The 16,469-nt window shown below is 40.8% G+C and overlaps 1 non-coding gene across 1 annotated transcript; it reads left to right on the forward strand.

The window, feature by feature from the left end:
• Positions 1–1,196: 1,196 nt before the first annotated feature.
• Positions 1,197–1,305, forward strand: LOC118572849. Its single transcript, XR_004943546.1, has one exon. It is a non-coding gene; the product is annotated as a U6 spliceosomal RNA (small nuclear RNA).
• Positions 1,306–16,469: the final 15,164 nt, after the last annotated feature.

The following is a 16,469-nucleotide window of genomic DNA, read 5'->3' on the forward strand; positions in this document are numbered from 1 at the left end:
ATCTCTGCCCTTTCAGTGCAGATGGTACTAAAGGAAAGTTGAGAAGAGTCATGGCTAAAAGCCCTGACCTCCTTTCAGCAGGAGGTCCTCTAACAAAAATCAGAAAGTTACAACAGGTGAGGGAAAGTAAGCCACAAGCAAAATTATAAGCGCTTTCTTTGTTTTTGTTTTTTAAATCACAACACTAGCAAATCCACTTAAAACTTTGGAATTGATGTGGATACCAAAATATTTTCCTAATTGGCTGACAAAAGAAGACAAAGGCTGACGAGATTTATTAAAGCATTTCATAATTACGAGATTTCGCCTGCCAACTGAGGAAGGATTTCAAAGCATTTCATAATCGTGAGATCTCACCTGCCAACCCAGGGATTTCAGAGAAGAACAGCTCACTGTATTTTCTGTCTTTGATTTGGGTTATAACAATTGCGCACTGTTTTAAAGAGATTGCCATTAATTTAGTGGTGATATTTTTTTTCAAAAACGGTGTACATTCAGATGTTGGATATCCAAACTGAAGAGTCATAATATTAAATTAAGTAAGGCTGGAGAGTTGGCTCAGTGTTTAAGAGCACTTGCTGCTCTTCCAGAAGACCCATGCTTGATGTGCAACACCCACAAGTTAGCTCACAATCATTGGTAACTCCAGTTCTGGGAGATCCGGTTTCCTTTTCTGATATCTACGGTACCAGGCATACATGTGGTGCACATAAATAAAGCCAGTTGTTGCTTTAAAAAAAATCTAGCAGGCTTCCCAACGGGAAGATGAGCATGGCAACTATCAACTTCAAGCCAGGTGTTCTTAGAGTGTGCCGTGTCCTCAGGAGCTAATGACAAACTCTTTAATTTCTCATTCTCTCTGTTCCCACAACAGGATGGATATTCTCCCATACCTTCCTATGAGCTTCTGTCTTGAAAAATCAGATATTCATCCCCCAGGCAATCATTGTTTCCATTTCTCTCATTATGCACCCATGCTGAAGAATGCATTGACTTTTAAAATACTCAATAGCTGGAGCCCATAGATACTTCTAAAGTCAAAGCAAAAGAAAAGTCACCCATCCCTTACCTCTTTATACTGTTTGAGGAAACATTTTTTAAATCATCTTTCCCCCTCATAGTGTGTTTATAATGTATCTCTCTTTAATAGTTGCTGTGAAACAATAGTTATGCAAATACTCCCATAGAAGGCAAATTGGTGCTCACAGCTGCAGCCAATGTGCCAAAATGGAAAAGATACAGAGGAGACCAGCATGGCCCCTGTGTGGGGATGACATGTAAACTCACAAAGCAGTCTATATCTCATAACTGGACCAAGGGATGCGGAGATGTGACCAAGGACTTAGTCTTCAGCCCCAAATGCAAAAAATGATCACACACCCTCCCAGAATCAAGGAACACCATGGAAAGGGGGGTGTTCCTTGCAATGCAAGAACTAAGGCCAGGAAAAGTGGGGAGATGAAGGATGGCTTCTAGAAACCACATGATTATTGTGTTCATGAAGACACTGCCTCCACAATCATTGCACAAGCCTGTACATGATTGGGCCTATAGATGATATTTCATCATGGATAGGGGAGTGGTCCATAAAGCATTTTTGGCAGTTGATGATTTTGGGGAGGGTTTCCTTCAGTAGCTATTGATACATTGTCCCTGATTGAGACTCTCCCACCCATACTTGAACAAGAAACTCTATTAAACTTGGTGAGTCACGCACAGAAAGAAGATGAGAACAAGGGAGGGGAGTTATTGAGAAGAAAACTGCTTTAGTAAGAGTAAAAGGGGATGAGAGAGAACAGGGGTGAAAATGGCTACAATCGGTTACGCAAATGTATGAAACTGTCAAACAATAAAAGCTCCGTTAAAAAGTGAATTGATGATGCTGGAAAGCATTTCTGAGCAAGCGAGGAAGCAAAAGTCACACATTCAAAGCAATGTGCAGACTCTGTTCTCCATTCAAGTCTCTGCTTTGTCTTGAAGAGCATCGGTTGTCAAATCAGCCTTCATGGATAAACAGCATCCAACACCAAGCCTGGGTGGGCATCTTGCTTCTCTTTTGCAGTTCGAAGACTATTTTATGGAAGGTTCTGGATGTGCTGTGTGCCTGTCCCCAAGTAGCACATCAGCACCTCACTGTTCTCATCTGTTTCTTAATTGTGGATTTCCCACTCTAGGGTGTCTTGCCCCACACCCAGACCTTGGTACTTGAACCCCAAATGGGCTGGCTGAGGCAACTTATAAAGTTCTTTTGTTTTTGGTTTCTTTCATCTCATACAAGTCATCTACTCTTGGTTCACACAAGTCTATTCTTGGTCAATGAGGATCATCAAGGTTTCTGTTGTTTATCTATTAGGGTTATTTTCTACCTGTCTCTCTTTCATGTATCGACCGTGGAATACTCACTGAGAGTGTCTAACTGATTCATAGAGCAAAAACTGAGTAGTTTAACCGACGTCACTTACTGTTTTTATATTTTCAAATATCTTTGTAACTTACAATTACTTTTTTAAGCTTTTACAGTTCACTGCTTTCTTGTGGTTCTTTTCTTATTACCAAAGTCTGTGTCTAGGTTCCTTTTCTTTGCACCATCCAAGGAATCAGAAATCATGCCAAAGCCACCATCAAAATGAGTTCTGCATCCAAATGTGATGGCGGCATCTTGTGTGCTCTTGTACACTTTGGCCGCTTTCCCCAAATGTCTGTTTTTGATACTGTTGCTTCCCCAAGATGAATGACAACAGTGACCATCATTTCCTCTGTAGAAGATGGGTGGTCATCAGCATCCTGACTTGGGTAGTTCCTGTACCAATTGTGATGCTAATTGAACCTCCAGCTCCCAAGCAAGAAAGGATCAGAACTCTGAGCTTCTGACCTGTGTTGTTGAGCTTATTATTTAGTGTCTGTTAGCATCCACCACAGTTCTAAGGTGCAGGTCTAGGTAGATGGGTTATGGACTCATCTCTCCCAAAGCTCACATTACCCAGAAAAAACAACTCTCTCAGTGATTTCTAGAACTTTCCCCATATCTCATTTGCTAAATGAACTGTGTGACTATCATTTGACTACAGGGAAATAAATATTCATGACGAGTTCAAATATGAAGACTAGAGGAGGGTGTGGGAGGATTCCTTCCATGTGATACAATGTGTGATGCCCAGTATTAACATCAGGATTCAGTGGGCAAGTGACAGGTGAGATTTCGAAGAATACAAGCAAAGGCTCCCATACACTGACCAAGGTTAGGAAACAGTGCTACAGATGTCTCAGAAACTGTTCCATGCCAAATCTTTATCTCATTTCTGCTCCCTCTCCTCTTCTCTCTGCAGCCAGTGCCATAGGAGCCCCAAAATATCAGGGTATCGTGTTTGAGTTGGAGCTAGCCATGGTTCTTTGCAGGGTTTCTAACTCAACAAAGCTATTCTCAGTCCATTTGCTATTCTAAAAACATCTCTCCAGAAGGGTGCTTTTACACACACACACACACACACACACACACACACACACACACACACAGAGAGAGAGAGAGAGAGAGAGAGAGAGAGAGAGAGAGAGAGAGAGAGAGATCACATCACTCTGGAATTTTCCTGAATGGAGCAATTTATTTCCTGTTTCTGGAACCTTCCACCATGAAGTTGATAATGAGACTAAAGCTGTAGATTTTCCTCTCTGCTTCATTTCTTCAGCCTTTTCCCCTTCTTTGTTCTTCATTTTGGATACCTTGTGTTGCTATGCATTCAAGCTACTAGTCTTTAATTCTGTAGTATATATCCAGTGGATAAGCCTAACTACTGCCATTTTTTTTTATCAGCTATTATATTCATCTCTAAAACTATGCACCATATCTTATAAAATATCGCAGACATGTCAATCACTCCATCTTCACCTCTTAAACACACATGTATTAACATTGTTTCAGTGCCTCTGTTCATTAATTCTATCATCTGAGATATTCTTGATGCCCCCTCTTATGAAATTTACATTGATTTTGGACCTCTGATTTGATTGATCATTGCACAGGATATGCATATCACAAAAATCACATGGTAACCCCATAAATTTGAACAAATGTTATATATTGGTTAAAAATCAAATAAAAACTGAAAAACAATTATGTCAAGCATGACTGTGAGTTTATTTGGTTCTTCCAATGCACACATTTAAGTTTTGTTAGTAAGGACTCAAGCAATTGCCCTAGGCAGATGGCCTCACTAATAACATACTATTGTTCTTTTTTATTATTAATTTTTTTATTTGTTTAGTACATGCACACAAAACCCTTTCCACAGTGAGGGCCTTTTGAGGGAGTTTTATAGAGATTATCCTAAATTTCAGTATGGTGTCCTGAAAATTAAACAGTTTCTCCACTCTGGTTGGTGGACACAGAGCTACCTCTTGCTGCAACGTGGAGGATTTCTCACTTTGGGGTTCTCCTTCCAGTTTCAGATAACTTCAGCATTCAGCTACAGGCCGAGAGAGAACGCTGGGTGTATCCCCTAAATTATTTACCCATGAACAGATAACTCTCCTCTGTTCTGCTTCATGAACACTCACTACCCGAATCTCCTCAGGTTTCTATTTGTATTTTCTCAACTTTGGAAGCTGCTGTATTATGCTCATATTTTCCTTCCTGTGCCTTGCCCTGGATTGTTCTTCAGGAAGTAAACCTACAGCAATTAATCTAAGAAGCACTAGTTAATTTTCTTTTCCTACTTTAGAGACCAATACATTGAACTGTTTACCCTCAATGTTGAAAAAAAAAAAAAAAACATTGTTTTCTATGTTTAGCTCATTTTAAGTCACTGTGCATGGGAGAGTGATTTTGGGTCCTGTTACTCCAGCTTAGCCAGAAGCAGATCCCATATTGCAAGCTCTTTCCTTTTAAAAATTTCCCCCTGACTCTGGGAGATTACAGAAATGGCACCAACACATGTTGTCTTAGGAAAGAATCCAGGCACTTCTGATTCATCAAATGATTGCCCCAAAAGGGATTAAGACCTATTTGCCTGGTTAAAGCCTGCCATATGGTGCCATGTAGCTTTGCACAGCTCAGAGTCACTGAACCATTGGCTCATATATTGGGACAACAAGCTTAGGTCCTCAGGATTTACATGGGAAATCGGTAAACAAGAAGACCTTTAGGATTTGTGTTTTCTAAAAGAGTACGTGTGTGTGCGCGTGCACGCACCATTTTTGTGGAGGCCAGAGGTCAGCTTGGGTCCTGAGAGCCAAACTCATATTTTCAGGCTTGAGGCAAGCACTCTTACCTGCTATGCCATCTTGCTGGCCCCAAAGAGTGATTTTTTTTTTTAAATGGACGAAATAAAAGACATTTGGCAGAAATGAGGAGTTGACTGTGGCCAGAAAGTCGGATTTCTGAATTTATCCTCAGATTCAATTTTGGACAAAGTGGACATAGACTTTAATTGGACCACACATCACTGTACAAACACTCTCCCACCACTGCTTACTCCTTTAGTGCAAGTTCCATAGCTCCAACTCCAGCCAGTGACTATGAAACATCCATCACGTCAGTCACTCAACCACAGAGCCTTTGTTTAGGATAGAAGAGAACAAACTCTTATCCAATCCAACGGGACTGTTAAAGACTGCCACACAGCATCTACAGAGTTGATCAATAAACGTTGTGTGAGCTGACCCAGGATGCCACAGACGGACAAGGAAGTGGATGAAAATGTTATTTGTAATGTTCAAAATGTAATAAAATTTAAGTATATGAATCCCTCCCTTGTTCCTAAGAAGCACTATACAGATTGTCCAGCCGTCATCTGCAAAGGTCAGTTCTCTGAGTCAGAAGAATAGTTCTAAAGTATTGGAAGACATCAAGAGGCATTTGTTCCTCATCACTTCTAGGCAGGGGCAATGGGTGAGAGGTGTTTAACCACCAAGAAGAGCTTTTTCTAAGCTCCATGGGGTGTTCTTTTTCATGTTTGTTCAGGATGCCCACTTCTGGCAATTTCATTGTGATAAGACGACTCAAAGGCATTCTGATGGAGGCTGGCCAGCACTATTTCACCAGAAATGATCAGAAGATGAGCTGGAGTGACCTTCAGGGTAAGTGTGTACAAGGGCTGAAGGTCCCCACTGTTTGGCCTTTGTTTCAGGGAATTGCCTTTTCCAGTAAAGCAGTGCTTCTGCAGAGGCAAAAGCAGGTAGCACTTACAGGGCATCCTTTAACCTGACATTTGATGATGCAACAGCTCATTCTTAGGAAGGGCAAACCTGCTTTGTGAGTCCAGGATGCAACTAACAGTCTCCCCACAGGTAGATTTGGGTGTACTTGTACATTTTGGTAATTTTAATTGTGACTTCTGCATGCTTACCCATGTGACATTGCAAATGCTTTTAAGGTTGTTCTCTGCTTCCAATATGAGGAGAACACACACACACACACACACACACACACACACACACACACACTCTCACCTCTGCAAAGGTTTCAAATCCCAATCTCCATGTGCTGCATGAACTGTGAACATGTTCATTTCTGTGCAGATTCACTTAAGGTTACTCGTGAGAAGGAGAGAAGAAAATATAATGTGCCCCTGCCTTTTCAGAAGGGTTCAGTACAATCATAGAGTTCAATACAATCATAAGTGGATGAAAGGGGAAGAAGGATCCAAACTAGAGAACAGAGGAATGAGTGAGATTTAACCTGATTCTGTTGAATTTGGAGATAGAAGAATGAATAGGCTCTGAGATAAGAAATGTAGGCAGCCATGATAAGCCCAGAAAAGTAAGGACACTCCCAAACAGTCCCTGAAAAGAAAAAAAAAAAAAAAAAAAAAAAAAAAAAAAAAAAAAAAAAAAAAAAAAAAAACATGGACAGCTTAATTTGAATCCAGTGACTAATTTCAGACCTCTGACCTCTGGAACTATTTTAAGTTACTTAGCTCAGTAATTGATTTGATCTGTGAAATACGAATAACATTAGGGTCTGACCCACAGATTGATTCAGAAGGTCAAGTATAAAATAGAGGGAGAAGTGTCAAGTGCAGCTTTTGGCATGAGGCAATGTTGACAGAATACAATGTCTCTATGAAAGAAACAAGCAAACAGCTCATCCGAGCCAAATATGAATGACCGTGTGGCTCAAGGTTCAGGCTGCTGCCAATATGTCTACACCATGGGAGAGATGGCTTCATCCTTTATAGTCCCAGAAGATAAGAAAATCATAAATCAATAACTGTAGACAAACATTGCCAAGGACCTCAGCTAGGAGGGATACAGCATGGTTGGATTCTCTCTGGAACAGGTTCCAGGTATAACTCAACAGTATTCTTAGCTGTAGGATTAGTGGTGGTTAGAGCTCAGCTAAGCTCGCTGTGGTTAAGAATCAGACCTCCTGATGTCTAAAGGCTGTTTGCTGAAGGGGCTGCTGGTGAAAAATTCACTTTTTATTAATTAAATGTCCTTGGAGAACTTCAAAAATGAATGCAAAGCAAGCTGACCGCCCAACCCTCTCCCATGATCTCTCTGTCTCCTTGTCTACCCTCCTCCTTTCCATAAACTTTTCACATTCATATCCCCTAGCCCTGTGAAAATCCTTTTTGAACAGTAACCTAAGCTCCCAACACACAATTTTTTTTTGGGGGGGGGGGCGGGGGCAGGATAGAGGATTAAACCTCAGTGCCTGGCTGTCTCGTGACTCCTAAGTTGATTCAGTTCTAACCATACAGTGCATGTTGCTTCCTTCCCTTCATGCAATGCATCTAGAAAATTTGTAGGGAGAATATGAGACCAGTGTTTTCTTTGTCTTCTTATTTGTGCCAAAAGCGAGTATGACTCACAAGTTCCTCCTAAAGATGAGACTTAAATACCATTAGTTATTTAACAACAATGGCCACCAAAATATATATATCAGTGGTTTAGAGAAGTGCCTGGACTGTGTTGGGGGAATCAGATTTCACCTACATCTCCAGATTCAATTCCCCTCACAGTGTCTGTCTCCCCAACTGCACGTTCTTAGTAATCGTTCTCTGAATGGAGAAATGGATGCTATTCTGCTTGGCCAGAATAAAGTGCTGCAGGAGTTAGCTTGTGTCAGCCCTTCTTTAGCTTCTAGTTTATTCCACTCAGCTCTACCCAGTGTTCATTTTTCTAAGAACATTCTGACTACCAGTCCCTACTGCTTTCAGACCCAGATGAATGTCAGAGCTTGCTCAATCATTTCTATTGATCTTAGAAATGCAGACCTGTGAACCTTGTCAATCTACATCAAACACCACTCTGCCTGGAACCACCTACTTTACATGCAAGTGTAGCCAAAGTGAAAAACATGGGCTTTCCCCTTTCCCTAAAGAGCACATGTGCTTTATTGGTGAAACCTGAAGATCATACCATCTGCCTTAGTTGGGTTTTCCATTGCTGTAACAAAAAAAAATGACCAAAATAAATAAGTTGTGGAGGAGAAGGTTTATTCAGCTTACACTTTCACAGCACTGTTCATCATTGAAGGAAGTCAGGGCAGGAACTCAAGCAGGACAGGATCCTGGAGGCAGGAGCTGATTTAGAGGCTGTGGAGGGGTGCTGCTTACTGGCTTGCTCCCCTGGCATGCTCAGCCTACTTTCTTATAAAATCCAGGACCACTAACCCAAGGATGGCATTACCCACAATGGGCTGGGCCCTCCCCTATTAATCACTAATTAAGAAAACACCTTACAGTCAGATCCTATGGAGGCATTTTCTCAACTGATGTTCCCTCCTTTTAGATAGCTCTAGTTTGTGTGTCAAGTTGACATAGACTAGTGAGCACAACATTCCTTCCAGAACAGTAGAATGCTACATCACCACAGGTATTTGTATTCTAATCCACTTTGGACATCACTCTCCTCTCCCTAAATCCAGCCTTGTAAGAAAATCTTGGTAGCAAACCTCCTTTTATAGCTGATGCCGGCTCAGTAAATTACCCATTATTTCAAAGCCAGGAATTCTCTTCTCTACTTTAGGTTCTATTTCCTGGCAGGTTGCTCTCCCCTGACAGTACATTCATCACAAAACACCTGTCTTGCTGTACCCATCACAGACTCAACTAGAAAGGAGATGATTCCCAGGGGCTGGGATGGATTTAAAATGCTAATGGCTTTTCATGAGTCCTTCAGCATCTCTTTAGTGCCTGCCTGGTCCAGCCATCCCCAAAGCCAAGAAAGTGAATTACTACAGAGATAAGTTGGCAGATGCTATCCTCAGGGTGAACACGAATGTAGTTAGTGTGAGAGAGGGGAAACATCCTCTGCTAACGATGTCTGAGGACCAGCACAATTTCTAATTCATGATGATGTGCATCTACAACTTAGAACTCTCCATCCTTATGTGTCACATCCCTACCACACTGTGAGGTCACAGCCATGGCCTCTCTTCCTGTGCACACTTTTAAAGAAGCTTGTCAGAGACAAGAAACAATCAATCACCCGCTTTCTTCTTTATAGGATCGAGGAAAGAGAAGCACCCTGAGAGTAGCTACTTTGAACTAGCTACTTGCCATTAGTTTATAAGAATGGGCCTTATAGTCTATATCATCATCATGAATGCCCCCATTATTTGGCCCTGATTTAGTGTTGACTCTTGAGGCAGGCAGCACAGCAGTAGATAGCATGTCTTTGAGTAAGTTACACACTGTCTCTGTGACTCCATTCCCTCACATATGTATGTGTGTATATTATGTAATTTGGGTTGATAATGAGGAATTAACTCACTAGATAGCTGTGGGTCCATCTATAAACTGAAGGTTCCAAGAAGCTGGCAGTCTGAATTTCAGTCCAAGCTTAAAGAATGGACAGAGAAGAGCTCAAAGAGTATTCATTGAAGTCCAAAGGCAGAAGATAGCTCATGAATCAACCATACAAGCAGAGAATGCAATTCAGTCTCCTTCCAATGTTTTGTTCTGCCTGGACCAGAAAACATTGGAGGATATCCACCCACCCTGGGGAGGGCCATCTTCTTTACAGAGTACATGATTATAGCGGCCATCTCATCAGGAAATACCCTCATGGTGACATCTTGATGCCCTATGGTTTCATCAGGTTGACACAGAAAATTCACCATCAGAGAAGGATGCCTGGAGGAATGCAACATGCAGAGTGTCTTACTTTCTTATGGCTGTGACAAGACACCACAACCCAGGCAACTTATAGAAGAAAGAGTTTGTTTGAGGTTTATAGTTTCAGAGAGTTAAGGTCCATGACCCTCATGTGGGGAGCATGATAGCAGGGAGGCAGATGTAGCACTGGAGCAGAAGCTGAAAACTCACATCTTGATCCCCAAAGAGGAGGCAGAGAGCTCAGTGGGAGTGGTATGGGCTTTAGAAATCTCAGAGCCCACACCCCCAGTGACACACTGCCTTCAAGAAGCCCACACCTCCTAACCCCTAGTTCCACCAACCAGGAACCAAGCTTTCAAACATAAGAGCCTATTGGGATCATTCTTATTCAAACCACCATAAAGACATAGCCCAGCGTAAATCCAAGGGCCCCTCTCCAAAATGAGACTGACAGGCTTTGCATCATAGGTATCCATTCCACACTCTTTGCAGGAAAGATGGATGTCCCAGCGGACAAGCAAGACAAGTCTACAATGTATCACATACATGCAGACACCACACCAAGGGGCCATTATTCTATTTTTTTTTTTATTATTTTACTCGTTGACATGTTCATGCATAAATATAATAAATTTTGAGTTTTTGATCTCCCCGTTCCCTTTTGCTCCCTTGACTCTCTTGCTGTATCTATTTTCTATTTTCCTTCCCCCCCAAAGCCTCCTTCCTGCTTTCCTATCTTTTTGTGTGACCCATTGAGTTTAGTCGGTGTTGCCTGAACAAGCATGGCTGGGAAATTATTTATTGAAGCTTTGCACATAGTAGTGGCTATACCACTTAAGAAAACAACAACAGCTCCCCCAGCAACTATTAACTACCTGTAGTCCCTCAGGAAGTGATGGTAACCCATGGGCTCCCCCCAAGAGACCGAGATTCTTGTCTCTCTTCTAAAAGTGCCAACACAGGAATGACAGGTAATTACAACACCCTGAGACTCCAGGTACCTACCAAGTGTCTCATGGAAATAGGAAGGCTCCACAATCAAGTAGATGACACCCCTAGTATGGATTTTTCTAAATAAACACATATTTCACTATGTATCATGAAATACTTTTGGTACCAAAACTATCTATAGCTTGAGGAGCAGTCTCCTTCATAAGCCAAAAACACTAATTTTAAACTAAAATCATAAATTAACTCCTTTTGTATCTTTAACATTCAAGAAGAGAACTTCAAGGCTTTCCCAACTTCACTGAAGTGTTTATGATTTGGACAAACTGAAATCCAACCTTGGCACAGAAGTAAATGAACTGGGGGAAGATAGGCAATTTGGCACACAATTTCTCTTTTTTTCCTTTTTTCTAAAATGAATGAATAACCCACAGGAGCTTTTGACAAGTTAAAAAGAGAAAGGATGCTTCTGAAGACATTGCTGTCTTCTAAATACTAATGTCTGAAGTCTTTGCTACAAAAGAAAAAATGGAGCAGTGTGTTTAAAATCGAGAAATAAACACAGAGTATCATGGTTCTTAATAGACCCTTAGAAAAGATGTGAGAGAATTGTGAACTGAACAGTAGTGAATTTAGACATATGCCTTGTAGACGAGAATGAAGAAACAGGAAGAATGCTCTTCTGCCTTTAGGGAACTAAGTCAATGTTCTAGTCCCTGTCATGTGGGACATGGGTACCATCTTATTTCAATATTCACTTGTTTTGTTTTCTTTGGTCTTCCTACATAGCTCAGGTTGGGCTTAAACTCACATCCTCCTGACTCAGTACCCCAAGAAACTTGACTGCCAGTGAGTATCACCATGATCAACTCTAACTCATTTATTTTAATATATATTAAAAATAAGAGATCTGATATATATATATATATATATATATATATATATATATATATGGGGATTAAGCTAAATTTTACCTTTAAAAGTTAGTTTGCTTAAAGAACATAAGTGAGTCAGAGAAATGACCAATATGTGGCTGTGGTATAAAAACACTGTTTAAAAAACCAAAACAGAAACTCTCTTGATTAGTAATATCTAGTTTCATTTATGTTGTTGTGATAAAAAATATCTTGACATAAAAACAACAAGGGGAGGGGATGACAATGTTTCTTTTAGCTTACAGGTCCAGATTTTGGGTTATCACTGTGGTCAAGTCAAGCAGCAACTGGAAGCAGCTAGTTAGTTACATTGCCTCCACAGCCAAGAGCAGAGAGAAGAATTCATGGACAACTAGCTAGTTGTCGATAATCTTATGCAGTCCAGTACTTGAAACAGGGAATGGTGCTGCCCACAGTGGGTTGGGTCTTCTCATATCAATTAAAGTAATTAATGCAACACCCCAAAGACATGCCCACAGACCAATCTGATCTATGCAATTTCTCATTGAATCTGTCACCCCAGGTGATGCTAGGTCATGTCAAGTTGACAGTTTAACTCAGAATTAGGATGGTTTGCAGAGTGCTTTCTACTCAAGAGATAGGGACAGCAGTCCACTCATCCAGAGGGAAATCACATCACTGTTTACAGAGTCCTTCAGATCCCAGGAGAATCTCTGCTCTTAGTCATGGGTCCTGTGCATAATCTTCCTGGTCTCATCCCTTCAATAGATGGGATTTTTCAAAGTAGATTTGGGAATGAGAAAACAAGGCCCATAGGCCAATCTGATGGAGGCAATTCCTCAACTGAGTCTTTGTCTTCCCAGATAACTCCAGCTAATATCAAGTTGATAAACAAAACAAAACAAACACACCACCAACCAGTATCTTTTCCCATAAGTTCTACCAAACAGGTACGATTTTTAGTATTTTATCATTTAGTCTTTACCCCAGCCGAGTGATGAATTATGTTCCACCTTCATTTCCTAAATCTCAATTCTCTTGTTTCGAAATCTGCAAAGATGGCATGTGAAATTCCCATACCTTATTATCTAAAATATATAAAATGTTACATGCCCAGACCATATCCAAATGCCTTATGTTTTTATTACTAGTTTGACATTCTTAAGACATTGAAGATTTATGTCACTCACTGCTGGATATCTTTAGGTTCTTATAATCTTACAAGTACCTCAATGAAGTAAATACTATCATCCTCTAATTTTACAGATGATCTGTTTTTTTGGGTGATTCTGAACTCGCATTGAATAGCTCCTTGTCAACAGTAAATAGCAACTTTAGAATCAGTATCTGACAACAACTGTAATCAATCTCAGAGGGAGGGTCACTGACATCTGTGCAGACGTGAAAATCCTATCAATCTTTCACTCAGCAATTGTTCTCTGACTGTACACTCTTTTCAAGGCTCCCTTTTGGGCAGTCAGATTATAAACCCAAACGAAATATATGGGACTGGAGAAACAGCTCAGTTGGTAAAGTATTTGCTGCATGTGCCTGAAGACCCAGCACCCACATAAAAATCCAAGCATGGAAGCATAGATTTATACTCTCAGTGGTTATGAGGTAGAGGCAGGTGGATCCATAGAGCTTAGTAGTAGCCAACCAGCCTGGCCTAATTGGCAAGCTCAGGCTCCAGTAAGAGACACTGTCAAAAATGAAAGTGAAAAACCCTGAAGAAATGACAATAAAGATTAGCCTCTGGCCTCTATATGCACTCATGTGACCATATACCAGCACACAGATGTGCACCCTCACAAACACACCACACATACATATAAGAAATAAAAGACAGGTTGACGCTCATCAACATTTCCATCTCCATCAGTGTGTGAATATTATGATGGAAAGGAAGCAGTGGGAAGTTGGAAAGAGGGAAATGTGACACTTGCTGGGCAAAGCTATGGTTGGAGAATAAGCTGCCTATACAGGCTTCCCCAAGGATGCCACAATGGATTCCTAACAAAATGCTTAAGTCAATTCTGCTGCACCTGGGCAAAATCCATCACAGCAAAACTGATTTCAACTCTTCTTCTACTATTATGCATATGTCCTCTGCAGGACTGGTCCATGCCATCCAGTAAGGTTACAGATTGGGCTCATGACTCAACTCTGATGAATTCACAAGTCATGATATTTTTAGTCCTTTGACTTCAGTGATTGGTTTAGTTATTGACCATGTGACCTTGTATATATTATCCATGTTGATTGCCAGAACTCTGGTGAGAATTGATTTGGATAAGTACATCTAGAAGGATCTTTTCAATGAGAGTTCTAAGCAACAAGGACACAGACTTGGTGATGCTAAGAGGCTTTGGTGGTAAAAGCTTTCCTGAGAAGGACTTCAGGTGGAAGAAGCCAGGGTGGGGCTGTAGAGAAAGTCCTATTTTTTCAAACAATACTCAAAGTCCTCACTGAGATGACTCCCCAGTTGACTTTGGAATGTCAGCTGTATGAGAAGGTTTGTTTAAATTACTATGAATTTGTAGCGTGAATCCTAATTGGTCTTATTAATAAAAATCTGGATCCAGATATCAGGGTAAATGCTGAAAGATCAGAGAAGCAGAGCAGCCAGCCACTAGTTCTCACCTCTATGCAATCCTCAGCTGAAAGTGCTCTCAACTTCTGTCTCCTCCCATCTCATATTCCTCTCTCCACCCACCCATATCACTTTCTGTCTCCACCTCCCTAGTGCTGGGATTAAAGGTATGAGATTCCAAGCACTGGAATCAAAGGTGTGTGCCACCATTGCCTGGCTCTGTTTTTCTTTTAGACTGAATCAATCTTGTGTAGCCCAGGGTGGCCTTGAACTCACAGACATCCATCTACCTCTGCCTCCTGAGTTCTGGGACTATAGGTGTGTGTCCCTACTGCCTGGCTTCTATGGCTAACTAATGACTGGCTTTGCGCTCTGGTCATCAAGCAAGCTTTATTTGTTGGAGCATATACAAATTATCACCACATGAATTGAATTTTCTATCATTTGTAAGTAAGAGTACCTGACTATTAAGCTCCATGCAGAAGCATTGCAATATATGCCAGGAACTGAATACAAAAATAGCATGTTTTTCTTTACTAGACATTGTCAAGCAACAAGGAGAAAACATGAGAATCACTACAGACTGAAGCTCAGCCACATGACACATGAGGCAGTTGGCGACATACTCAACAGATTCTTAGTGATGAACAAGTGTCCTTAGACTAAAATCTGATGCCTGTTTAACTTAACAAACCATAAAACAAGACCTACATGGCAGACTGCTCCCAGGTAACCTAAGTTCACACCCAAAAGTTCCTGGAGCTTCTGAGTTAGTCATTCACTTCCGGAGCTTCACAAGCTCTCTTTCAGGATGGAATGTTTGACCTCCCTTTAGAGCATCCTGTACCTTGATGAGATCCCAAGATGGAAGGTTTAGTTTTGGAGGAAATTTCTTCATAACAAGGCCAGAGAAACTGTTCAACATGAAGCAGAAGAACATACTGGAAAAGAGAGTGGGGATAGATGAGCAAAACTGAGAAGGAAAAAAAGGAAGAAAGGGAGGAAGGGGAAGAAGAGAGAGTGGAAGAGGAGTAGGGAAAAAGGGAAGAGAGGAGAAGGGAGAGGGGAGGAGAGAAAGAGGGAGGAGGGGGGGGGAAGGAAGAGAGAAAGGGGGAAGAGGAAAAAGAGGAGGAGCAAGAAGGGGAAGAGGGAGGAAGAAGAGGAAGTGGAGAAGTTTGGTGAGTTTTACTATAATTTCAAATATCTTGATTTATAAGCAATTTCATGATTTTGGACAAGGAGAGGGAGATAAAAGAAAGATAAGAGAAATTTTTAAAAGTTGAAAACATCCAATGATCTTTTATTTTTCTTCTAAGTTTCTTGCAACTCAGCCAAGTTCCGGCATCTTTACAACAGGTGTGTAACACTGAGTAACAATTTTGTGTTTAAACCAAATCCTTCCCTTGTACATGATTCTCTTCAGCATTTGAGAGACTCTTTGCTTAATTGTACCCGTAACCTGTTAATGGTGTTTGTTTGTTGTCTGTACAGACAGAAAAAAGAAAGAAAAACCACACCTCCCTAACCAGCCAAGGGTAAATTAAAATTTAATACAATACCATATTGCCACTGAGTTAGCTAGAATATGACAGCTGCTTAATTAAAGCTTAAACCTGATTATCAGCATCCTGGAGGAAAGATACAGGATCATGGCATCTAAGCTGGCAATATCAACTGTGAGATACAAATTAAATTTCCTGTATGGAAACTGTAGGTGTCTGGTGCCAGTGACATCCCTGAACCATGAGATCCATGGCCAGTTAATTGCAGCACTCAAAAAAAAGTAATAATTCAAATTTCAAAAGAGAGATAAAGAACCCAAATAGATGTATTTCCTAAGATGACATAGCAATGGGTAACATGTATGTGGGAAAATGTTTGATGCAATCGGATATCAGGAAAAGATGTGTCAAATTCAAGGTGGCATTTGCTGTGAATTTGATGAATTTGTGATATGTACACATGTGTATAAAT

The sequence above is a fragment of the Onychomys torridus genome, chromosome 22, assembly GCF_903995425.1.
Source record: "Onychomys torridus chromosome 22, mOncTor1.1, whole genome shotgun sequence".
In the NCBI taxonomy this organism is placed as follows: Eukaryota; Metazoa; Chordata; class Mammalia; order Rodentia; family Cricetidae; genus Onychomys; species Onychomys torridus.